This window comes from Trichosurus vulpecula, chromosome 4, assembly GCF_011100635.1.
Source record: "Trichosurus vulpecula isolate mTriVul1 chromosome 4, mTriVul1.pri, whole genome shotgun sequence".
Lineage (NCBI taxonomy): Eukaryota > Metazoa > Chordata > Mammalia > Diprotodontia > Phalangeridae > Trichosurus > Trichosurus vulpecula.
In genome coordinates this window covers 149,911,891-149,921,773 of record NC_050576.1, presented here as the reverse complement: position 1 = coordinate 149,921,773, position 9,883 = coordinate 149,911,891, and the positions used below count along the sequence as shown (strand labels likewise).

The 9,883-nt window shown below is 37.3% G+C and overlaps 1 protein-coding gene across 1 annotated transcript in view; it reads right to left on the bottom strand.

Moving 5' to 3' along the window:
- Window positions 1-9,883, bottom strand: part of PCNX2 (pecanex 2) — a 348,308-nt gene that overhangs the window by 156,176 nt on the left and 182,249 nt on the right. The window lies entirely within an intron of this gene.

Sequence of the window (9,883 nt, the reverse complement as noted above, 5' to 3'; positions counted from 1 at the left end):
TATGGATTGTCCGCCCTGGTTGTATGACCAGCCTATCTTCTTTTTTCCATTACACATTTCCCTGATGACATTTTTCACCTCCCATTCTTCTTTCATGTTTGCCTCTTTGTTCCATGTTGCAGCCTGCTCACATGCATCAAAAGGTTTCTCCACTGATCCATGTGATATTCAGGCTCCCCTGGAGACTTGTGTGCTATGTCTTGTAGCTGGACAACAAAACTATTAAATGTTGGTATTTAGAAGATGGGCCTTTGGAGTCATTAAAGGAGCTCTGTAATTTCTTAAAGACAACCAATTTTGTTCTTTTCTTCTTGATTAATTAATTCTGGGCTTAACTCATGGTTCATCCTAGACAATATACATACTAATGGACAATTTCAGGCTGTCATAATCTGGAAAATGGATATTCTTCATGTGTTTGGTTATTTCCATGTGGATGGTCAGACCATGAATCTTAAGGTCAGAAAATATTAATCATATTTATGTATTATATTCAGATCATTTTAGGTGTTCTGACTAATAGAGCTTTTCCTCCTAATTAGCAGTTGTCCTATATTGCTCAATTGAGATGCTATCTCTTTTACCAAGTTGAGAAATTTTGAGTTGTGTGTATGGTTCAACTCAAATTCAATTCAAATGCAATAAATATGAAAACTACTGTGCTAGGTTCTATACTACAAAGCTAGATACAGCAATGACATTCTGTTAGATTTCAATTTAATAAAGGGGAAGGGAAAGAAATAAGCATTTACACAGTGACTACTATGTTCCAAGCACTATGCTAAGCATATTATCTCATTTGATCCTCATAACAAGTCTGGGAGGTAGATGCTTCTACTGTTATCCTCATTTTACTATTGAAGAAACTGAAGCAAACAGAGGTTAAGTGACTTGACCAGAGTCACACAACTAGTTACTGTCTGAGGTCAGATTTGAAGTGAGGTCTTAGACGCAGCGTGTTATCTGCTGTGCCACCTAGCTAACGCTAGTTGGAGCAGTGAGCTGAGTCCAGAATTGCATAGGAAGCATAGTTTATCACATGATAATTTTGAGATTTTTTTTTAAAAAAGGAATAAATAAAAAGAAAAAAAAAGAATCAGAATGAATACTTCCAGAATGCATGTGACAGTCAACTGTCCTATAGTCACCTTTGTTCTGACCACCCAGATCAAAACTCCCTTCTAGGACTACCACTCCCAAATATGGAATGTGAGCTCCTTGGGAGCAGAGCATGTTTTACTTTTATTTATATCCCTATCAACTAATATAATGCCTGGAATATGATAGGTTCTAAAAAATTCCTTTTCATTCATTCAGAATGACAGTGAACATTTAAGATTTAGGCCTTGGTTAAAAAAAATAAATGCTGTATTAAACTACTAACTTCTAATTCTACTAAAGTCTTATTCCCATGTTTCACTATGCTGTAGAAGTAACCCTGGGTATATAAAGGTGAGGCCAAATTATGCTGATAAATTTTTAATACTTTGAAGTTTAATCTGCAATATTATCCATCACTTTCCTAGGTTTAGACAATCAGCAAAGCAATAAATTCAACCCTGATTTGTAGCATTTGCCCATTTCCAAGCTGTAGATGCTCACACTGAAAATATAATAATCAGCTCTCGTGAATCAGTTTGAGCTGACTCCAGCACACTCTTGATTCCAGAAGACCACAAGCTTATGAAATAGGCAGCAGGCAGTGTGTTGGTCTTACAATGACCAGTCCAGGTAAGTTTAGAAAGGCTTATTTCCATAAGGTTGGCCTCCAGATATTGATTTTGTTTTTGTTTAAAAGCAATGCAAGGAGACTAGAAAAATATGGAGGGAGTATAGTCATCATCAGCAAAAGGCATAATCACACTGATGAAATCACAGATATTTCAAAGTTCTGAAGCAAGTTGGGAATTTAAAAGGATAGGGAGTCAAGGATCAGACAACAAAGGCCAGTATAATAAAAACAGTTTAACTAAAATGCCTAAATATTAGAAGCTTTGCTCACTCATCATTTAAAAAAAAGATGTTAGAGGATAAGCAGTATCATCTTTATTTTAAAGCTGTTAACATGCAACTATGCTACCTGAGAAATAAGTAACTAGATCATATAACTTCCTCAAACCTGATAGGTGTTAAAAAGATGGGCACTGTTGGCAGGAAGCAGCTTGTCATCATTAAAAGTTCAGGATAATTTTTCAGACATGAGGCAGTTCATGTTCTTCCTATGCACTTCTGGGTTCAACTTATTGTCCATTAGCAGTGGACATGTGATAGACAGACATTAGATGTATAATCAGTCATTCAATGGGCTGCTCATTCAACAACATGGCATCATTTGGGTAATGTTCATTTTGTACTCCTTTAAATTATAATATGCCAGGGAAGGTAGTTGGAATTAGATTGTGGTGTTCTTTAAAGGGCAAAAAAGTTTGCATTTTAGCCCAAAGGCGATGGAGAGACATTAAAGCTTCCTAAGGGGAGGACTAATATGATCTGTGAAGGGAATTATGATTTTCATATTTATCAACATGATATGTGTAATGAATATACTAATAATTTAGATTTCTCAGAGCTGCCTTTTTCTCAGGAAACTGGCTTGGGAGTCACAGACTCACAATGCAACTTAAAGTGATCAATCAAACCCTTGACAACACTCTCACAATCACTACATTCCTTTGCCTGTGTACCTTAAGTGAGTTCCTGTTGCAGAACTCTGGTCCTGTGTTCCACCAAGTAACAACCCCCAAAACCTGAAACAATACTGTTCCCGCGGGACTCCAGAACATCTGTGTTGTCCTGCACTCATGGGCTTGTCTTGGGGAACCACTCAGGCCCTGGAAATGATTGTTTTATAATGCACCTTCTCCCCCTTTCCCATTTGTTATTTGTTATATAAACTGTGCCTTTACTCCAGCATAGAGAGCACTCCTCACAGGTTAGAGACTTGGTCCTGTCTGGACTACATTTAAAATTCTGTTAACAGGTCAGACCGACACAGTTTGGCTGCTGTATTGAGGACACTTTGGAGAGGGGAGAGAACAGAGGCCAAGAAACCAATTAGGAACTATTACAATGGTCCAGTTGAGAAGGAATGAGAACTTGAACTAGAGTGAGAGAAGAGGACAGATCCCAGAGATGTGAAGATGTGCAAATGACAAGATTTGGCAGCTGACTGGACATGGTGGATTTGTGAGAATTAAGACTTGAGGATGATTACCAGGTTGGAAACTTAGGTGACTGGAAGAATGATAGTCTTCATTACAGAAATAAAAAAAAGTTAGGAAGAAGAGTGATTTTACGAGGAAAGATAAATTCTATTTTGGACATGTTGAATTTGAGATGCCATGGAATTTTGATTTAATTTTAAGAAAAACTTCCTAACAGTGAGTCTAAAAGTATTTCAAAGGTATCCTAAAAGATTGTTTCAGGAGGTAATAATATATTCCCCATTATTGAAGGTCCACAAGTGGAGGCTGAGTAACTACTTTTTAAAGATACTATAGAGAGAATTTCTATTCAGGAGCAAGTTGGACTGGATAACTTCTGAGATTAATGGACCATGGCATAATCAATATAAAAGAGGGCTTTGTTGTGTTTGTCCTTCGTTTTCGCAGAGGACCATGACATCAGGGAGATGATGACATGACTTGCAGTTGACATTGATTTGAGTGAGGGAGGGCTGTGTAAGGTCACCAGCCTCACTTTCTCCTCCAGAACCATCTAGATGCAGTGGCCTGATATTCATCAGGATGACTGGAGATGACCCAGGCAGGATGCAGTGGGAGACCTTGGCCCTTTTAAGCTAAGGTCTTTTCAGATTCTCACTTTGAGTGAGGTAACTCTCATTCAGTGAATAAAAGAGGGCTAGTGAGCAGACCTCAGCATGCTCAGATAATGCAATCATTCACAAGGAAGAGGATGGAGAGTCCACTTCTGGAGAGGCATGATGGCATGTAATGGAAGTGGCTTTGCTTCCTGATTTGGGTCCTATGTAGATATTCTGTAACTAGTTTTAGTCTGCTAGCTGCATAATGAAGAGGAGCCTTTTTGATTTGCTGCGTGGCCAAAATTGGGCTGCATTCAAAAAGGGTATGTCATCATACCTCTATGGCAATCTTTTCCACATGGGAAACTGCATTAGCTGAACATGCTGATGTCTGCTCAACAGCCACCTGTTACACATATTTAAAATTGGAATGGATCTTGCAGTTCACATTCTATTCCACTATCATCATTATAGATTAGAAAATTAATGCACACAGAGGTTAAATAACCAAGCTTATATAGATAATAAGTGGAAAACCTACATTCCAAAATGACTCAAAATCCTTTCACTTGAACATATTCCATCTCTGTGAATGGTTTGATCCAGAAACATTAGTTAATCTAGTAAATCCCATCCTTTAATTTAATCCATCCATCTTCACTTCCTATATTCCTATACCCATCCTATATTTTTCTTACATGCCTTCTTCTTTTCTTGGCTAAACTCCTTGAGGAGGCCATCTAGTGATGTTCCCACTGTCTCACCTCCCAGCTCCCATGGCAGATGTGGGCATTAGCCTCTTCTACCAACTCTGATTGCAATTCCACACATTCTCATCTTTCCAAGTTCATAAAGTCATTACCTGGTTAATCAGTAGCAGTGGAGGAAACACTCTTTTCCTCCCACAAGGGTAATTCCCTCTCAGGGGTCTTTCACCACAGGATCCTTCACCATTCAACTGACCTGCTACTAGAAAGCTTGATTTCTAACTGGCTTGCTTATCTTATACAAAGACCCAGAAGCTTGTTTGATTTTTTTTCAGCCAAACACAAGACATTTCCTGTGAGGAGTCATCTGTCTTCATCCAATGATCAAGTTTCTTCACTCCTTCCATTGGTTCAGGGCTTGTTCACATTTAGTTTTTACTATTGCTTGCTTGATTGAGTCAATCCAACTATCTGAACTTTCTGTAATTAGACTAATTTGAGCAACACTAGAAACCCTGACCTGTACAAATGAATGATCTGAATAGTCTTGTCATTAATAGTGTGAAAACTAATACTCTCTTTCAGAAATCTGGGCCTCAGTGTCCCATGCAACAAAAAGGAGAAATGCACTCAAATCATCAGAATTTTGTGGTTGAGATTCTGTGAAAGAAGTAAAATAAAATGTGAGGGTCAAGCAATCTAAGACATTAACAAGAAAAAAAGGCTCCTTGCTTTATATAGAACAGCGGGAAAAAGAATGATTAGATTTCAGATAATTAATGGCATGAGAATTAGAGCATTATAGGAAAAATACTGTAATTAACACAAGAAATAGAAGGGATGTAATAGAAACTTTATCAAAGAACGCGATCCAAATAATAGAGATGATTTCAACAACTCATTATAACTCAGATCAAGTGAAATGAGAAGAAAATGAGGTACAAAAAACATGAAGAATGTTGGACAGAAATATTGCTATTTTCAGGTTTGTTTTGGTGATTAATATATATTTTTCCATATGATAAATTTTGAAATAGATTGTTTTTTATGGAATGAATAACAGTATATCATTTTAAAAGGAATGGGTGTTGACTTTGTATGTAGTATCAGTTGCCTCCATAAGTACTACATATATTTTACATAGGGGTTCAAGAGGGTCTCAGATTCCTCATCTGTAAAATGAGTTATTCGGTTGTTTCAAACTCTTCATGACCTCATGTGGGGCTTTCTTGGCAAAGATTCTGGAGTGATTCACCATTTCCTTCTCCAACTCGTTGGATAGATGAGGAACTGAGACAAACATGGTTATATGACTTGCCCAGAGTCACACTGCTAGTAAGTGTCTGAGGCTGGATTTGAACTCAGGTCTTAGGTCTGCTACTCTATCCATTTTGCCACCTAGCTGCCTCTACTTCACAGTTTTCAAATGTACTCATTTCTCACCTCCCCTGAGTTACACAGATATCATATTCTGGTTTTGCTATCACTCACAAGTTTTCCATTTCCATGTTAAAATTGAAATTCCTTTATCTGATCACAATCTGTTTCCATCTCTTTCTCTGCCTCACAGCCTCAAACACTATTCCTTCATTGTCACTGTGACCTCCAATCCCTCCACCACTCAGGCCCTGTCTTGGGTCCTCTTTTCCTTCTAAATTATTTTACTTAGCAGCCTCATCAGCTCTTATGGATTCAATGATCATCTCCATGCAAATAACACACAGGTCTGTCTATCTACCCCTACCTCTCACCTGAACTCCAGTCTCCCATCTCCAACTGTCTATTGGATGTCAATTGGACATCAATATTGCCCAGCTATATGACTCTGGGTAAATCATATAACCTTGATGAGTTTCAGTTTCCTTATTTCTGAAATGATGGGGTTAGATTTAATGGAAGGAAAATCCCTTCTACCACTAATTCTATGCCCCTGTGTCTTTGTGTCTTTTGTCTTTGTATCTGCAGTGCCTACACAATTCCTGCCACATAGTAGGCACTTAATACCTCATAAATTAATGAGTTATTTGGTCCAAAGAGTTCTTAGTAAAGTATGTAAAAAACCTTGTATTTTTTTCTGTTAGAAAATATAGCAATTATAATCAGTCTTACTTCAATACTATTTTGTTTTTCTCTTTTTCTATTTAGGCAGAGATCCTCAGCATTAAAATAGGTGTTCTCATCAAAAACAATCATCTTCCTTACAAAAATGCATCAGCTGAGATCCATCAACATTCATTTACCCGTTCAGACAAGTATGCTGCCTGGAGAAATACTTGCAATAAAATTTTAAATGAAGAGAAAGGTAGGCCAACCTGCTGCACATTTATATTCTTTTGAACTGAAAACAAATTTCCAAGGTCTCCTCAAAGCAGACTGACTCAGGGGCTATTTAGATGGGGGCAGTCAAGTTTTACATCCTGATTTTTGAAAGCTGCTGAATTAGCTTTAAATTTTTTTTTTTAATTTCCCCCATGAGTAGAAAGAAGACTGATTTGAGAGGGGGGAAATTATGTTATTTAAAGTCAACCAGGATTTACTTACTAATAATCATTAAAAACAAAACAAAACACAAAGTTCCCATAAAAATTGCAGCTAATCCAGCCAAGTAATCCTTTTAACAAAATGAATTTGTAATAAAATAAAGGCCCCTAATAATATTTGTATAAGTCACCCTTTCCTTTCTAGTATAAGCTCCTTGTGGACAGGTGATGTTTAGTTATTTCTTTGTATCCCTGGCAGTTAACACAGTGTTTGGCACAAAGGAGGAATTTAACAAACACTTTCTGAATGAACAAAAGTTCCAAAGTTAAAGTGAAATTCTTCTCTTCACAAAATTTTCAATTATGAATGAAAACAAAATGCATTTTTAAAGAGCTTACTGTGTGCCAAATACTGGGGAAAGTGCTGGGGATATAAATACAAAAATGAGACAATCCCTACCCCTCTTGGAGATTATATTCTAATTGGGGGAGAAAATACATAAAGGTGAATGGCATCCAGGAAAGAGAACTTTGGTTTGGGAAATTGCAAGAATTATTGGTAGAACAATGGAACAGTCCACTGGTAAACTCTTTCCAAAAGCAAAGGACTATTCATTTGATTATGGTCTTAGAGATAGAGGTGGAAGGGAAAAGTAGGTGGCAATTCAGAGTGGAAAATGACTGTGAGAAGACATATGCCCAGGTAGATCCTTCATAGTATCAAATAACTGTCAATCAATAAACATTTATTAAGCATGTGCCAGGCACTGTGCTAACTGGTTGGATACAAAGATAAAAGCTAAACAGCCCTATTATTAAGTCTTATTAGACTCTCCTGACTGTCATTTTACCACAAGTACTTAAGAGAAGAAAGTCAGTGAGGTATATGGAGTGATGGGCCTGGAGTCAGGAAAAGTTGAGCTTATATCCCACCTCTCATTCTCACTAGCTGGGTACCCAATTCACTGACTTTTCAGGGCTAATGCAGGTTATCAGGCTGTGATCTGAATTGCTGAAGGGAACTCTCACTCAGACAAAATCATATCATTGACCTTCTTAAAGGAAGGCTTGGTTTTATGTACAACTCTTTTAGTGTCTTATTCTTTTAAAGGGGACAGGAATATTCTTCCCTACAGTGTATTCAGATAGAATTGAATTTAAATACCATAATAATAACCTATATCAAGGATGATTAAGGCTCTAGATCTGTCAAGAAATGACAGTCTGGCTTCTGCCTAGAAAGGAAAAGAAAGATGATTGGTGAAAAGTAGCCAAGGAGCACAACACAGGCTTTTTGAAGAGATTAAAAAACAACCCCAAAATCAAAACTGACAGAGAACTGGGAACTACTTCTTGGGTAACTGAAACGTTCCCTGATTTTTTTTAATAGCACCTGCATTCAGTAGCCACTAGAAAAACTGAGCTACCACTCCAGTTATAATATACAATTCAAATTTAGCTGACAGCCTGCGGCACTGTGGGAGAAATTACAATGACAACCTTTAATATCTAAATGCAATATTAAAGTCACCACATGCCCCACTGATTAATGTAAAAAGTAGGTTTGTTGAATTCTAGATAAGAAAATGCCAGCTGAGAGAATATTTTGCTTTAAACTATATATGAAAATAGAAGTGTTTGTGTGTGTGTGTGTGTGTGTGTGTGTGTGTGTGTGTGTGTGGTGTTCCGAAGAATAAAGAATTATAGAATCAGTTAGTGGTACCTCAGTGGTCGTTTATTCTAACTGATATCTGAAACATGAATTCCTGCAATAATACTACAGAGTCACAGAATTTCTGAACTAGAAGGAACTCAGAGGCCACCTGGTCCAGCACATAATTGACTGAGAATCTTGTTTCCACCATACTCAACAAACATCCCTAATTTGTCTGAAAATTTCTAGTGAGGGGCAAACCCACTCCCTCCAGAGGCACCATGATGCAATTTGGTATAGCTCTAATTGTTGGGAAGTTTTTCATTACCTCAAGCTGAAACCCACCTCTGCAACTTTAACCACTGCTCCTAGTTCCACTCTCTGAGGCCAAACAGAATTAACTCTAATCCTTCCTTGGCATAATTATAACTACTACCTATAGTGCTTTAAGGTTTACAAATCTCATTTACCCCACAACAACCCTGAGAAGTAAGTGTTATTGTTATCCCCACTTAATAGATGAAGAAATTGAGGCAGACAGTGGTTTAATGATTTGGTCAAGGTGTATCAGTAAGGCGAGTATCACAATACCAATGTTGACCATGAAAATGCCTGTATAGTTCTATACTGCAGAATATAAGAGACTCTCCATATAGAAGGCAGAAGAAGTAAAACATTTATTCAGACACCAGAGGATCAAATCCCCAAACCAATAACTCCAATTCAACATAGCAGCAATTATATCTCCAAACCAGCAAGTCCACTTCATTACAACAGCAAAGAACTTAAAACACAATATCACAGCAGGGAGCCAAGCTATCCCATAACCTTCAGCTACTCACTCAACCCCCTTTCTGCCTTTTATCAATTTATCTTTAGATCACCTATATCTTTTAGATTCTAAAGAGATTATGCAAAGAAACTAAATATTTTTTTCCATTGTAAATGTTCATTTAACAAATATTTATTGTAAGATGCCACTCTACGTACAATAGGGGAATACATAGAAGAATGAGGTATAGCCCCTTCTCTCTTACTGTTTATAATAAGTAGGAGAGATAAGATGTATACTCACATTCTTATGACAGAAATCGTAAAAGTGCATTAAGAGATATAAGCCAAGTACTGAATGATTTTCAAGGATTCAGAGATTACCTGAAAGGCAGCATAGTACAAAGGAAAAAAAAATGTTAGCTGTGGAGTTAGAGACCTTGGCAGCTATATGGACCTGTGGAGAGAGCACTGAACTTGTAATCGAGAAAATATAAGCTTCAAATCT